Raw genomic sequence first — 16,677 nt, 5'->3', positions numbered from 1 at the left:
AAGCTAAAGGGGAGTCAAGACCAAACACAGCTATTTTTCTAAATATTTTTGAAAACATGTTGGTCTTCATACTTAGTTTAATTCCTAACTTTAAGTTAAATTTACTTTGTTAGTTAAATTTTTAAAAAATGAACGTGCTTCTTGCTAAAAAGCAGCACAAAGGGGCACCTGGGTGGCTAAGTTGGTTAAGGCTCAGGTCATAATCCTGTAGTCCCCGGATCGAATCCTGGCATGAGGCTCCCTGCTCAGCAGGGAGTCTGTGTCTCCCTCTGACTCTCCCACTTCTCATGTTCTCTCTCTCTCTATCTCTCTCTCTTTCATTCTAATAAATAAATAAAATCTTTTTAAAAAAAGGCAGCACAAAGGCTGCTTTTCAGAAACAGGCAATTAATTTTTTATTTAGAGAGAGATAATTAGATTGGCATACTTAAACAAGATTGAGTACTAGGAAAAATTCTTAGATCTTATACTTTTAAAAAGCCAAACTATTTAGGGGCACCTGGGTGGCTTGATCCGTTAGGCGTCTACCTTTGGCTCAGGTCATGATTCCAGGATCCTGGGACGGAGCCCCACATCAGGCTCCCTGCTCAAAAGGGAGTCTGCTTTTCCCTCTCCCACTGCTCCCCCCCCCAGCCCCCAAAGCTCATGCTCTCTCACTCCCTCTCTCTCAAACAAAACCTTTTAAAAAAAAAAAAAACTGATTTAAAGTTAGTAAATGCCACATCCAATTTATTCAAGATACTACATTAATATTATTTTGGTGACCCTAAGTTACAATTTTTTAAAAGATTTAATTTATTTATTTGAGAGAACGAGAGTGAGAAAGCACAGCCAAGGGGAATGGCAGAGGGAGAAGCAGATTCCCCACTGAGCAGGGAACCTGACATGGGGCTCTATCCCAGAACCCAAGGATCATGACCTGAGCCAAAGGCAGACACTTAACTGCCTAAGCCACCCAGGCACCCCAATCCCAAATTACAATTCTAAGAATTTTTTCAAAAGGTAAATAACAGCAATGGAAAACTAAATATATTTTCTTTTCCTCTAAAAGTCTTCTTGTAGGAGTATTTTAAAAATCACAAATATATTATATTAGGAAAATATAATCTGTTAAATTATGGGCAAAAGACCATATAAATAATTATTCCCCTGAAGGCCAATGACTACCCTTTTACCTACCTCATATGCAGTAAGCATGACAAGAACTCAATAAATAGATGTTAACTATCTATACCTCAAGAACAATAAGCACAACAGTAACAAAATTCTCATAAGAATCAAATAATGAGAAAATCCTAAACAGCTGGGATTTCAAAACAAGCCATGAACAAAGTTTTACAACATGTAAATCTAACATCAGTAGAAGAAAATTCTACCCTTTTACCCACTGAAAAAATACATCATGAAATTATGTATTGGTTGTGTCAACAGAAAATACATAGCCAACACTAGTTTTGAAATAATCTCCACTTGGTCTGAAGTGAAGTCATTAGGGACTGAGTAGAAACAATGCAGACATTTAAGCACCTATAATCCTGGTAATATATATGGCAAAAAAAATACACTACACAAACAAACACACACACACTTTTTTAACCATATTCAGATGTTGCTGTAAATAACACATCACCTTTCTTAAAAGAGATGATATATAACTAAGAGAGTAAAATAATATATTAGGCTATATATTGTTGTCTCTCATTGAGGTCTCTCTGCTTTTAACATTGCTGGTTTGGTGGTTAAGATTCCATATTCTCACCAATACAGTCCAAAATCATATTACAGACACAGAGAAAATAAGTTAGTCAGGGGCTAATTTCCCCTACCCACACCTTTCCTATTGAGTTTCATCTACTTGCTAAAGCAACAAGGGGAAATTTAAATTTCCTCATATTACACATTACAGATGTTCACCAGAACTTTCAACTAGACAAGAAATGCCTTTGAAATATTTACACATAGGCAGGCAGGCAGACAAACACACAGACACAACACACAAACACACACAGCTTTGTCTCCAGACAGAAATGTTACAGAAATTAAAGAAATCATATCTAGTGAGTATTAGCAAATAAAGCAATGTTAAATAAAAGGTGTACTGAATGTTGGTATCTGATTACACTGGGTCTCTCCTCCCCACACTAATATGCTAGGGAGAATTTCCTACCAGAAGCTGCTGAATACGTAAGATAATTGACCTAAAATAGAGAAAAATGTGTTACCTGCGTTGCTTGTTAAAACACAACTATCTTGAGAATATTTATAGCACTGACAAAGCTACTATTAGTAGCTTCATCTTTCCTTAAAAGAATGATTACTACTACCACAAGTTTCCTAGTATATATTTACAGAAGGAAACAAACAATTTATTAAACGAAGTTTTTGGTTTTGAGGCAACAAACTTGGGAAAAGATAGTTTTACAATAGGATACATTAACTCCCTCTCTAGTTATATTGATATTTTTTCATAGGAGAGGCATGGCACTGTGTGAATATTATGACTCAAGCTTACTCATCTCAACTAAGAATGAATTAAATTTGTTAGAGTAAAAACCTGAAAGAGAACCTACATGCATGTAATTCTAGGTTGCCATTTTTAGAATAGGGTTTTTCTCCAAAGAGATTTTAAAAACATGTTTCCACATTATTCTATTTGTGCTATTCTCATTTCAGTGCTCTGGTAAGTTGGTTGCTAAATAGAAACAAGAAACAAACTCATTCTCAAATAGAAAGTCACATGTGATTTGACCATAGTATAAGTTACAAAAAAAATTTTTTTTGTCAAAATCTTGACTGCCAAAATATATTGAATAGATACACGTACATGTAAAGAGACACTCAAATTTGTGTCCATCCCTATTGTCCTGTTCCAGTTACCATGAGAGATCAGAAAACTGATCACATGGTAAGAAACCTATAGAAAGTGTCATCCAAACTGCCATTTTTTACAGGAAAGTCCAGAAAATAAAGAAGAAAATTACAGGCTCTGCAGGACACATACAGTCTTCTCATTCTCTAAGTAGCTTTCAGGCTGATAAGCCTACAATGTTTTTCCCTACAGAAAAAAAATATTCTAAAAGAAAAGTCTCTCTGGCATACACAATCACAAAGTTATACAAGCCTGTAGATGGTCTTTAATTACAAGCTACCACAGTGGTCACTCAGCCAGTACCCAAAGATGACAATGTGGACTGAAGAAAAGAGTGCTTTGAACCAAAGTCAGGAGAACTGAGCTTTATTCTTAGCTCTGGATTTACTATATGGTCTTGGGTAAGTTACTTAAACTTCTCTGAGTCTTTGTCTTCTTTTTGTTCTATTTTATTTCATATGGAAAATAAGAGGTTATCAAAAAAATTTAATTACAGCTAAAGGACATCAAAGAACATGTGGATCTATACACAACTTCACAGATGAGGACAGTAAAGCAGAGAAACATAACCACTGACAGGTGATTAGATAAAAAAAAGTTTCCAACAGTCTTCAAGTCCAACACTTAAAAATTTATCTAAAAGGACAAATCACTATGTCAAGCTTTTTGACATGTTAGAGAAAATACATAAAAGGCAAAAAAGATAATCACCAAATTTAGGATGCTGATTATCTCTTCAAAAAGCCTTAAGGGTGGGTGCCTATGTGGCTGGGTCAGTCAAGCATCTGTCTTCCACTCAGGTCATGATCCTGGGAGGACTGCTGGGATAGAGCTACATGTCAAGCCCCACAATGGACTCCCTGCTTAGTGGAGAGCCTGCTTCTCCCTCTCCCTCTGCCATCCCCCCCACCTCACTTGCCCTCTGCGGCTTTATCTCTCTGTCAAATAAATAAGTAAAATCTTAAAAACAGAAAAAGAAGAAGAAGAAGAGAAAGAAGAGGTTGTCGTCCTAAGGGATATGATCAAGAAGAGGTTCAGTTGCACTGGTAACATTTTATTTCTCAAACTGAGTCCTGAGTACAAAACTGTTTTTCTTTATATAGCACATTTTGTCTGAAATACTTTCTAATCATTTTTTTAAGTAACCACTAAAACATCTTTAACCAAAAACTGAATGAAATAAATGAAAACATTTCTTTGGAACATTAAAGGTCAATGGAAATAGTGCATGGGTTTCAAACATTCTCCTGATGAGCTTAAAAGGTAAATATCACTGTGATCCCCCAATATATGGGAAAAAAAGAGTGCTAGGCTGTAAATGTTTATATAGGTGTTAGCGTACACACACATACACACACACACACACACACACACACACACAAACTATTTCCAGTTTCCAGCTTGGTAAAACATTAAAAGTACACAAACAGCACAAAAAACAAAATGAACTCTATTATTAGCAGCATGATTAAGCCACTTAAGAATACTGAGGTACCTAATAATTTGTACTCTAAACATCTGCCTAAGAAAACTACTTTCAAGAGTCACATCTGATAGCCTAGAGTATAATCCTTAGGGTTCTTTGTTTGTTTATACTGAGACTGCAGTGATTTACCTAAAGTAACCAGAGGCCTTTGTAAACCTCTACACAGAACCTACCTGTAAAAACTGTGTCTGAAACCTCCGAAATTTTCCAACAAGAAAGAATAGGTCATTCAGCAAAATATATTTACTGTATACTACCATAAAAGCTATTTAATTGTTATCATTATGATGCAGATATATAATGGAAACAGATGTTCCTTTTTCCTTTCAGCAAAGCACAGGAAAAGCATAAACTTGCTGATATTGCATGGACTACTATCATAGCACAATAGAGGAAAAAAGACATTAGCACATGACAATATTAGTTTTTACTACACAACTAATTGCATAAAAAGTATAACTTGAGATCATTAAATCAATATAATTTTCAGCACTACAGAAGGGAAACAAATAGATTTGTATAACCAGCCTATTTCACATCTGCAGATGAGAAAATACTTCTGAGAGACTAAGTACATGCAAAATGCTGCCACTGCTTTCAGAAGACAAGGAAAGAGTGTTGTTCTGTTTTCTTTGCTCGTGTAACATAAATTAGAATGCTGCTGCCTCTACACAGAAATTTTTTAAACAGTACCAGTATAAACTGGAAGAACCTTTGCAGAAAACAATCTGGCAATCAATATCAAGAACCTTAAAAAAAGTCTATACCCTCCCAAGTAAATTCTTTTGTAATAATATATTATAAGGAAATAACCAGAGGGACGAGTAAGATTTATTTAAAATGTCATTCATCATAACTTTATTTACAATAATGGAAAATTAGAAATCTAACTCTCCAATGGTAGAACAATGAGTAACTAAAATATACATGTTAAAACATTAGTCAAAATAAATGACTTCAATAATAATTTTAATTATACAGGAAATTTTTCACTGTATAATGCCAACTGAAAAAAGCAGGATACAAAGTGGTATTTATCTATATATGTATAAGCAAAACATGTAAATGCTTGGAGGAAAAAGCAGAAATATGTGCAAAATGTCATTTTTAACTTTTTTAAGTTATTATGAGCAGATACCAGTCTTTTAATCACAAAGCTATATTTTTATCAAACAGTTAAACAATTCTCTTTCTGTGCTCTAATACTCTATGTCCTTCTCCAAGGTTTCTAAAAATCTTTGCATCAAATAATCCTATACATATTTACTAATAAATTATTTAAAGTTATGCTGCCATATTATTTGATCCTAAAATCTGGCATACAAAGAAAAGTGTCTGTCAATCTCATAAACACATTTTTTTCTGAGTTAAATAAGATACTTACAAATTTGAGAAAATTTTTGTGGTAAAAATATTATAAATACTTACTTAGGAACTATTAATATGAAGTGTTTTAAGTCACCAAGTCAAAGAAATTTTTCAATTAAAACTATTTCTAAACCAGATAAAGTAACTTATTAATTGCTCTTCCCAATATGCCAATAAAAAGTTTGCCAAAGTTCTTATTAGGATTCCTGGTTTCATGATTCTATTTTTACAATAAAAGAGCTGATTTGTCTTAGGCTATTACTGTCTATTACTTCTAGAAGTCTTGAGGAAAGGTGGGAAGCAGCAAATTCTGGCAATCTGCCTAAAGAGAAATCAATGAAACAAATTAATCCTTTGCAGGCTGCAATGACACAGTAATCCATCATTCAGAGCTGCTTTTATATACCAAATCAGAGAGCAGAGGAAAGAGCCCTGGGGGACATCACAGACAACAACTTACACCAACACTGGGAAAATACTGAGGAATCAGTTTATTTAAAGAGGATAGATTTCAGTTGATTGCCTATTTTGTCAAATAAAGATTTTTTTCTTTCACAGCATAGTGAACCCAAGGCCCAATGACTTTATCTTCAGAATTCAGTACCACAAATATGCTAGCTGACATCAAAAGGGGATGAATGTTTTTAAATAATTAGCATCATTAATCAGTATAAACAAATACCTGGCTAGAGTAATATTACTTTTTCCATTAAAATTCCAGTTGTTAAACACATTCCTTGTTTTCAGTACGGACTAACTCTAAAATTCAGCCACTAATCTACAACTTAATTGACCAATTCCTGGTAAACCGCATGTGAAGTATTTTTTTCACACATAACATGGAACCATTCACAATATATGTAACTTTCTAAGTATTCTGTTAAGTTTAAAGACTTGCAAATTTTAATTTCATCTCCAGCCACAGACGCACCAATAGCAAATTAGACTATAAATAACTTGTTTTGAAATAATAAACAGTTCTTTAGCTTTTAATATCATCGACAATGCTGAAAGATAAAATCAAAAGTGGTTTCTTTTCAAAAAATAAACTTCTATCAATGTACAGCAATACATTCACACAGAGTATATTTATTTACACATACAAAAGAACATCTAAATTCACTCATGCCTATGTAGAAACTTACACACCTGAGTATGTCTTACTAGAGTAATGCATTCTGAGTGGAATTATACTCCCTAGATGAAAACTAAGGACAAGAACGATAAAGCCACAATATTTTACTATTGTTAAACATGTATCATTTTTGTGGTTAAATGTGAGATGTGAAAAAAAAGAATTTCCAAGAAATATACAAAACAAAACCAAAAAACCTGTCACAATGGTCCCTGAAATGTAAGAACCCAGAATACCTAATCACAGATGCAAAATAGAAAAAGGTTAAATAAATGCTACCTCGTCAGTTTTTGAGTGGCATCTTCGATTCTGCAGTTCAAGGCTATATGAGTGCAATTCCTGGCCATGCTGATACATTTTTAATTCAATACATGGATCTAGTATTTATTGATTTAATAAGGTTAGGGTATTACATTGTTGCTGCTACTGATGAACTGTCAGCAATTCAATCTAGTAAAATCTTACAAAGGAATATATATTTTAGGGGAAAGAGAGACAATAGCTATGTAAATGTAATCCCTGCACTACATATGGTAGTGGCAAGAGCAAAGCCCTTCCTTCCCAGTCTGCTTTGAGCTCCAGACATTTGCTTTTACTAAAGATGTTGGCCGCCAACTGATTGTCGTTACAGTGAAGAGACTGCAGCAAAGCCTTGTAGGTACACCTTCAAAATTAGGGAAAGTGATGATTTATCTCCCAGTTTCCACCCTCTGGCCTCTCCTCATAGGTTCTGAGGCATGTACACATGCAAGAACATACACATGCATGCACACACACACACACACACACACACCCAAAGACCTGAGCCCTTACCTTGTCACCTAACAGACCTTAAAGGAGCCTTCAGTGATTTTTCTCTCTGGACCCTAACACTGTCTACAGCTTCATTAGAAGGCAGGTGTACATAAAAGAAGGGAGAAAACTCACTTTCTCAAAAGCAGCTCTGCCAAAATACAACCAAAGGAGACAGGCTTTAAAGGCTATGTGAAAGTAAGGAGATATTACAAGATCCAGAATCAGAAAAGAGGAGAAAAATCCACCAAAGTTGCTGAAACACTTGGGGACTATTAGAAAGCTTTTTGCACCGCTGTGCTACCCTGCTTGTGGGCTTATTTTCCCAACGTAGACACCTGGGAAGCATGTTGTCCTCCAGCTTTTCCCTGACTTTGAAGAAATGGATAATCTAAGGAGTGGTGCTGCTGCTGGGGTCAGTAAAACTATGCTAATTGGTGAACCTAATTGCTTCAAGCAGTCCTGCCTCTAAACAGAGAGAACAGAGTTGATGGAGTCAGTCTGTTCCTAATAAAATGAAGAAGCACTGAATTAAATTCCCAAGGAAGGCACTATAAAAGTTTCCACAGTGTAACCAAATGACTTCACCTATGCTATTACCCCTAAGATGACATCTTTGAAAGAAAGCAGAGCCCAGTCAGGCTCCATATTCATAAATTGGCTGAGCTTAGGCCGGTGAATCTGGATTGATTTAAAAAGGCTTTTTCATCCTTCCAATCAAATGAAGTCACTGTTAATTAGATACTTTCTGTTAACAATGTCACTCTTCTCCACATTACCTGCTCACACTCGCAGCGCCTCTAGTGCAACATCTGGAGCACCAGTTCCCCTGCAATCAGTCCTCACAGGTTTGGCTGGACGGTGGTGGTATTTCCGTTTCTCAATCCCTGTCTGAAGGAACATACTATTCAGCGTACTGATGGCAAGAGACATACCAACTCTCTAATTTGCGAGATTATAAAACAATCCCTAGGAAAGCTCTCCAGATACGGTTCCCCCAAGTTGTTGTGTTTTGGTTTTTTTTTTTTTTTTTTTTAATGAACTACACAACGCTTCTTCCGTACAGTTCCCGCCTTGTAGTAGCTGTTTTCAAAAATACCAAAGGCCACAAAGTTAACTCCCACTGACTTTTCAGCTTTTTAAGGCCGAGCTCCTCCTTAAACTAGAAAACCGGGTTTGAGGTTTCCTAGCCGCGCCCCGAGCAGCCCAACACCTGAAGAGGACTAGGTGCCCAAGGCAGAGCCGGCTGTCAGACAGCCGCGGAGCCCCGGAACACGGCAAAGGCTCAGGGCGCTCGAGGCAGGGAAGGGCAAAAAAAGTGTAATGGGGACGACTGCCAAGGCGGTCTCTTTCGACGGTGAGTCTCTGAACTTCACAAAGTTGGGCCCAAAGCCGGCTCACACTCCCTCCGGCCCATCCCAAGAAGTGGGCTGCGCCGACCCCGGGATACGAACTGCCAACTGCCAGCGCCGACCGAGGGCGTGGGCCTGGGGTTCCGAAGCCTGCCTGCACCTCGCCGGTCGAGCCTGGTTTCCTTTCTCAAATCTTACCCCGCGCAGGCCCAAGACTTTGTCCACTCCGGCCAGCTCCGGGGCTAAGGCCCTTCAGCACCGGCGAGAGCGCGACCCCTGCCCTACCGCGAGGTCCTGGCGCGCAGATCCCACGAACCGGGACCCTCGCGGCGCGGAGCGACACGCTTGCGTCGAACGGCCGGAAGCCAATCCTGCGAGCGAGGCTTCGTGCCCGGATGTGGGCCTCGCTTCCGGGAACTGCTCCGGCCGGGCCGTAGTCAGGGCCAGGGATCCCGGGCTTCGAGGGAGGCAGTGGGAGGGGCCCCAGGGCCCCACTAGGGAGCCAGGTTCGCAGAGGGCAGGATTCGTTCGCAAGGGAGAGCCCTTGTGGGGTGGGAAAATGTGAGGAGACACGGGGGAGTAAGGGCCCTTGACTGAGACGTGCATGGCGAGGCCTTGGGCCGTAAGCCTCCTGGCTGCCCTCAGGGCCCACACCGCTCAGGGCCCACGCTGATCCTAGGGCTTGGGCCGACAAGAGGCCGCCACAGGCAATTCACGACCCTGGCAGTCCAGAGGCAGCAGGCCTTCAGGAAAGCCTCAGGGACTTGCCGCCTGATCCTGGGCAGGGAGCTCCTGAGCGAGGGTGGCCGGCCGGGGCGTGAACCTGCACCGGGGACCCTGTCCCTGGCTCTGAGGCGCCCAAGGATCTTGGACACCACGGCCCTGGAGTCCTCCCCTGCTCGGGAAGACGGAAGGGCGGGGGGGGGGGGGTTTCCACAGCCAAGCGACAGTGAGCCTTCGCTTCCTAGACCTCACAGAGGGCAGAACTACACCGGATGAGGGTAGACAGTCACGGTGGAAGGACAGAACCATAACGAGACAGGCACACTCTGGGAGTTGGGACTCTTAATTACATTTCTTCAAATCTTTGACCCCAAAGCTTCGCCGGTGACAACGTGCGCCTTCTCCGCAAGAGGGTTTGGGGAAATTAACTTTCCTGGGACTCTTTCATCCCTCGTATGTGGGCTCAGGGAGGAAGGCAGACAATAGCAGTCGCCGAAACACCTGCGATCTCTCAATATAATGAAATCTGGACAATAATTGGAGTTGTTTCTCCTTCCGATTCCAGAGGGAGCTCAAACCTGCAGCATCAAGGTTAACCTTCTCCAAAGAGTAAAACAAGATACTCGCAAAATCTGCTAGGGGCACAGCCGCCCGCACCTGAAGGGCGTTCCCCCTCGCAAACGGAAACGGCGATCTGATTTTTTATTTTTATTTTTATTTTTTTTTCATTCTAGCGCCTAGAGGGAACCTAAATTGGCTGGCTCTGTGTAATACAATCCTTTGACCCTCTGGAGATTAAACTAGAACTGAGCAAAGAGAAAAGCAAGGTGCTGGGGAGAGAGTGGTGGGCAGAAGTCTGGTAAAGGTGCTAAGAAAGAACTGCTCTGACCCGGCGGCGGGACCCAGCGCTGCTAAATCCCGGGACTCCCGACCCCAGGGCTCTGGGCAAACCCGGCAAAAATATGGCCACGTGCTTTGGCTCTGCGGTTTGGAGCCACACACACACACACACACACACACACACACAGCGGCATTTGTCTTTTTCTCTTGGTCCTGGGGTCCCTCTCAGGTGGTTCTGACAGCGGAACCCCACGAGTAACCCCCGAGCTCGGCCACTTGACCACTTCGCTCATGCTAAACGAGGAGTAACTCTAGAGAGGGCAAAACAAACTGCTTGCCGTATGGGGACCCAGTCCCGCGCAGAGGAAGGGCTGATAGAGTGACAGAGCCCAGGGAGTAGCCGCCGAGGCGCTCCTCTCCCACACCCGCCTTTCGGTCCGGTCATTTGTCATCCTGGGCTCTCCCGGCTCCTTGTCACGCCCCGCTCTCTGGGGCCCTGCGACAACCCCTTGACAGCCGGAGCTCCGCGCCCTAGTGGCTCCCAGGTGCCCCACCCTGAGAGCCAGGGCCCACCCCTTACTGAAGCCTCTAAATACAAACGGCACAAGCGCCGCTTTTCCTGCATCCAGATCCACGCCTTAAACTCCCACCTAGCAATGATTCGCCGATGTTTGGGGTGGTGGTTGTTCTTTTAAAAGTATGTTAAAGGATCACTGGCGTCTCCCCGTCAGGACATTACGCCTTTATCCCCATCAATTAACCACACCTCCGAGGGCTGCTTTTGAGAACTAAATTGAGCTGCAGAAGTAGGTATACCATTTCAGGCAGATGTTGTCATCGCCCGCAGAGATAAAGGGCCGGCGGGGCCAGCCCCGCAGGTTCAGCAGCTGCCCGAGCAGCGCTGGACCACGCTAAGCACTCGCAGCTGCGGGACTGGAAGCGGTGTCCCCACCCTACGTTGCGCTACTGCGTGGAGCCTGGAAGAACCGGGAGGGCCCTAGCTCTCGGACCTCAAGCGTTGTGCACGTCAGGGGGAAGTGTGTCCAGAGTTGTGCCAGGGAAAACGCCGAAATACGAGCCTTGCGTTTTTGCGCAGAGAAGTAAAGTGGAGAATGTTAGCAAAGCCGGAAGAGGGGCGTGGAAGACAAGAGGACAAAATAATGAGTTTGGCTGGCAGCCGTCCTCCGGCAAACCTCACCTCCTCTTCCCGCCACTGTAGCCTCCTTCCTCCTTGTAGCAGACCCCCTTGTGGAGGAAGGCGCAGTGTTGTATAGGGATGCTAGATATGGAAATAGGAAACCCAGGATAGAAATGTCGCATTTAGGACAAAGGGGCTCACTAGGGACCGCCGCGGGCTTCCGCACAGACGTGTTTTTCCACTCTTTCTCAACACCAATCACTCCCCAGGACTTGGGGCAAGGCTGTCGCACGCAGCTGGGAGGCCCCGAGGGCTGAAGTTAGGAGGAAATAAGGGACGTGGCCCTCACTGCAGTTGCAGAGCTTTCCTCCCGACAGTGACCACAATAAATTTAGCCAAGGCTAAAGGAGATTAATTTCCCAGCATAATCCAATTAAAAGATTTCTAAAGTAATCTTTTGCGAAAATGAAAAAAAAAAAAAGTGCGCGGAGAAAGAGGGGACTGGTTCTGACGACAGTGATTTATAACGTCGGCACAGCTGCGCTGGTCCCTGGCTCTCAGGCACGCGATTTGACCAGAGCATCCCGTTGGTGCCGCCAGTCCAAACCCTCGCCTTTCTGAAAGACAGCCATCCATCACCCCAACCTGGGCTGGGGTTGCTTACAAGCACCATAGACTTTTTTAAGTGCTATTAGATTTATGGTCTCTTTTTCGACGCCCATCCAGAGTAATTAGCACATATGTTCTAAATAGATGATAGTTTTGTGAGCAATAAAGCAATTACCCATCGTTGGAGCTGACAGTTCCTCCAACTAAACTCCAACCAGCAGCTAATTGGAAAAGTCATTTCAGCTCCATTGTCTGCAATTAGTCCTGCTAAACTACTACACCCCAACTAGCTGGTTTGAGGTTAATTTATTCAGTGTTGTATTTGCAGGAACGAGGCACTGGCACGAAGGGACTTGCCTTTTGCCCCTCCAGACTGCACCCTGGAACTAGAGAAGCAGGTGGGAGTGAGAGGCCAGTATTTTGGGGCCAGAATAATTCCCAGAGGAGGATGTGCCTGGCTGCTTCAGCTTCAAGGTCAGTGTCCAGTTCGCTGAACAAGGCAGACAGAAAAGCCATTGTTTCTCCTACTGGGTAGTAAAAAGTGCTCAGTGTGTGTTACCAAAACCTTGGTTAAAAGTAAGCATAGAAGAGGCAACTAGATCCTGAGCTCACCTTTCCTCCCGGACACCCAGTCCTGACCCTGAGCTACCAAACTGTCCTCAATAGATAAATATGGACTCGAACCCACCAAAACAGCAAAATTCTACGCCCCCACTGAGGAGAGGGAGCTTCCAGTTCTTGGAGTAATTCAGAGAAAGAAAAGACTAGAAGTCAGGAAGCCCTGCTCTTGCCTTCAGCATCTCTAAACACGAAATCACTTCACCCTTGATACTGGGCTTTCTCCTTGACTTTTTCCTTTCTTTCTTTTTTCTTTTCTTTTCCTTCCTTATCCTTTTTCTTCTTTCCTTTCTAAAGTTAAGCCCAATGAATCCAACACTTGTGCACAGTGAGTGGAAAAAATGTGTTAAACGTCAGTTTGACGCCCCACCGGAGCTTCCAAATATCCAGCGGCTGGGATTCTTCTAGTTAATTTAATCTTTATTAGACAGGGCGGCTCCTACCCTCCTATTCACCAGGAAACACCAGGAAACGGATCTGTTAGGGTTCAGAACTGAGGACGGTAAAGGAGAGGAGTTAAAGAGGATTAATCCTCTCCCTCCCAACCTCAAACTTTGGAACTTCGATCTCCTGTAGACGAGGGTAGAGAGGAGGGGTTCAAGGTCCCAGATCTGACAGTGAAGGGTCTCTGCAGTCTGTAACAGGGGGCAGGGAGACTGGCAGGTTGAGATGGGAACTAGTAGCCCTGGTAACCATGTATTCCTCTACAGGAATTTACAGCAAAGTGACCCAGGCTCTGGGAGAAATGCGAATTTTACTGGAAAGAACATGGGGGGAGGCGGGGAGTGCGGAGAGCTTCTTAGGAGGTAAAGTCCAGTGTTTTCATTCTTAGAAATCAAATTTCCTTTTCTGGGTAGTCATTTATACTTCAGCTGTGGACTGGTTTCTCCTTTTTAAAGCAACTGTAATCCTTAAGGAAGACAAATTAAGTGGTATTTTAGTTAGCATATAAAACTTAACTAAAATAATTCTAATTTCAAAGCAAATTGCAATCAGTTGTTCAGTTTCAAAGGTTTGGAGATATGTATCTATACCAAGAAAAACTTTTAAATTGCCTAATGTCAGGCTCTTGTTTTCCACTTATTTATTGTGTTTTAACCAATTTAATTCCAAGAAAGACTGAAAAGAAAAAATTCTGGGGAGAAATTGAAAGCAATGGTCTTGCTTTACCCCATCTCCTCTCACCTGTCATACAGTCTCTACCCTCTGAAAAGAAATCCTCCCATTAGTGTGACTTCCAGTTAAAAACAGAAAGGAAATAAGATGTTTTCACTAAAAAGCTGTCCATCGTGCTCTCAATTATTTGCTTTCTTTGGGGGGACTTCAATATGACATCTCAGAGTGCGGGGGCAAGAAAAAGCTGAAGGAAGAGTCAGCTGAAAAAATCACCAGGACTTGGTAGAGAATCCTCATGTGGGTGTGGGTGTGGGTGTGTGAAGGCAAAATAACCACCCAAACCTTTCCCCCAGAGTGTCAAAGAAACTTTTATGTATATATCCATGCACTCTGAAAAATCTTTAAGCCCAAGTGTGCAGAAATGTCGTCCTATGTAACCTCAGCTAACTATCCACACACATAGATTCACTTCTGGAGTAAAGGCATTTCACTGCTCCTAGAGCTTCTTTCCATTAAGAGCGATTAGATGGTGTCTATTCGAAGCTGCTGATCCATAGAGAAAATAAGAGCAGATAAAAGGAGATTTCAAGTGACCTCCTCGTCCCTTTCACACCAACCTGAGCCCTAGAATAGCCAAGGATCAACTAACACAAAAGCCCTTTCCTTTTTCTTTTCAGCTTCAGAAGATTTCCTGCAAAGGGTTAACAATAAAACAGAACTATCCTCAAGTTTGTTAGATCATGCTTTCCGAATACTTTATTAACTCCTCCCATAGTTGGGCTAGGTTTATTATTCACCTCTGAAACAGGTAAATAAAATATAAATAGCATAACAGAGGGCATTATTATTTACTGCCCCATGTGGTTTGTATCAGTGGTGTGTACTACGCTCATACTTTTTCATTTAAACTTTACCTAACCCTCCCTCACTGATGGAGGACACTGTAATAAACATATCTTTCCACTGAAAATTTAGAAGTTAATGTTAGCTTTATTATCTAGACCAAACTTCTAATAGGTAAATACTACTGTAATATGACCATAGTTACCAACAGATCTGCTGGCTTTGTGAGTCAACACTTTTTCACTAGTTCATTTTATAGGCCATTCAGAAAGTGACATTAAGGAATTAAACATTAATATGTTTAATCTGACTTGAATCAGTTACAACTCAGATCTACTCTGATGGGCTAATCCTGCAGTAAAAGAAATAGGTGCCCTGACAGGTAACTATTAAGAGAAATTATTATATGGTTTAGCAGATTGTATTGTCAGGGAACTTTAACAAGCTTCTAAGTCATTTCAAAATTCCAACTTTTCATCCAAACACAACCCATTTTCCCCCAGGAAAAAGAACCACGCAGTTATTCTTCATTCCAGCCCAGCATTGAAAATAAAGAAATACACTCTGCAGCATGAAAGTCTCCAGTTCTTTCCTTCTTTTGCATAAATGCATTTAGATAGCTAAGGCTTGGTTTTTACAAAAAGTAAATATTTGGCCTTGGCTTCTCTAGTGTGCTAGGGATGATTGTCACTTTTCCTCCGATAAAGGCTTGGATTTGCATCCAAAGGTCAGCAATTGCTCTCCTGCCATCCTCCCGTGGCGAGTCCCGGCCCTCCAACTGGAGGCCCAAGCAGAAAGGGGAAACTGCTTCCCTTATCTCTCCTTCCAAAACACGTGCTTTAAATGGCTGGTTTGTGATGGAAACTAAACCATTTTCTAAGGTAAAGCACTTATCTCTGGGTGTTTTGACCCAAAGGTGACAAAGAAAAAATGCCTACTAGAAGTATAGTGAATATCCAAGCCTTCTGATCCACGGTTCAACTCATGGACAGGCTAAAAGCAGGCGGTCTAGCAGAAGCCCAGCTCCCGATTTGGCCTTTCCATCCTTGTTTTCATTTTAACAAAGGCAGAACTTTTTACAACCGGGCAGCCACAATACAGACTGAGTTCAGTCTTGTGAGGAGGGATTTCTGACACAGGCAGGGGCCTTTGTTTGTTTGTTTGGGTTTTCATTTTGACTTCTTAATAATCATGAAACATTGGGCAGGCATTCCTGTGCCTCTCTCCACCCTCTTCTTCAAAGTATCATTCTAAAGACCATTTTAAATATATCTTCTTCAACTGTGTTCTTCCTGGGCTTAATCTCATGCCAAGGGAGACTAATTGATTCGGCACCTTTAAAACAAGCTCTTTGGGAAAGTCTGCAGTAAGAGCAGAAGAAACTGACCTTTCTCCCAGTGAGTGCTGGCATGTTCATCTCTCCAGATGGGTGTGATAAAACAGGGTTATTTCTGTGCTCTTGTCTCTCTAAACAGAAAAATATCACTTTTAACAATTTAAGGGGTAGGGGAAAGGTATAGGAGATAACTTTCTACATATTTCTGGTCATTTGTAGGGTCCCATCACCCTTGTACTAGGTGTAGAAAATGTTCTCACAAGGCCACCTTTGTTTAGTGAGATTTACCAAAAAGCCAAAATGAATGGCCTGGTGAGTTCTGGAAGAGTAAAATACCAATATCAAAAAGGTCATAGGATTAATGAAGAATGATTCGGCCTTCCTGGAAAGAAAGATTTAGGGTAGGAGGATGTTTATCGCCTAGAAAGTCTGCTTGGATCCAGATTCTGGGG

General features: G+C 41.8%; 1 long non-coding RNA gene across 1 annotated transcript in view; it reads right to left on the bottom strand.

Annotated features, from left to right (window-relative positions):
• LOC122917585 overlaps positions 1-16,358 on the bottom strand; it is a 31,256-nt gene extending 14,898 nt beyond the window's left edge. Inside the window, exons 1-2 of the long non-coding RNA XR_006386405.1 lie at positions 16,277-16,358; positions 8,430-8,541 (exon numbers count right to left, since the gene is read on the bottom strand). This is a non-coding gene — a long non-coding RNA (uncharacterized LOC122917585). The remainder of the gene's footprint in view (positions 1-8,429; positions 8,542-16,276) is intronic.
• Positions 16,359-16,677: the final 319 nt, after the last annotated feature.

The sequence above is a fragment of the Neovison vison genome, chromosome 1, assembly GCF_020171115.1.
Source record: "Neovison vison isolate M4711 chromosome 1, ASM_NN_V1, whole genome shotgun sequence".
NCBI lineage: Eukaryota > Metazoa > Chordata > Mammalia > Carnivora > Mustelidae > Neogale > Neogale vison.
The sequence above is the reverse complement of the archived record's forward strand: the minus strand, read 5'-3'. Positions and strand labels throughout refer to the sequence as shown.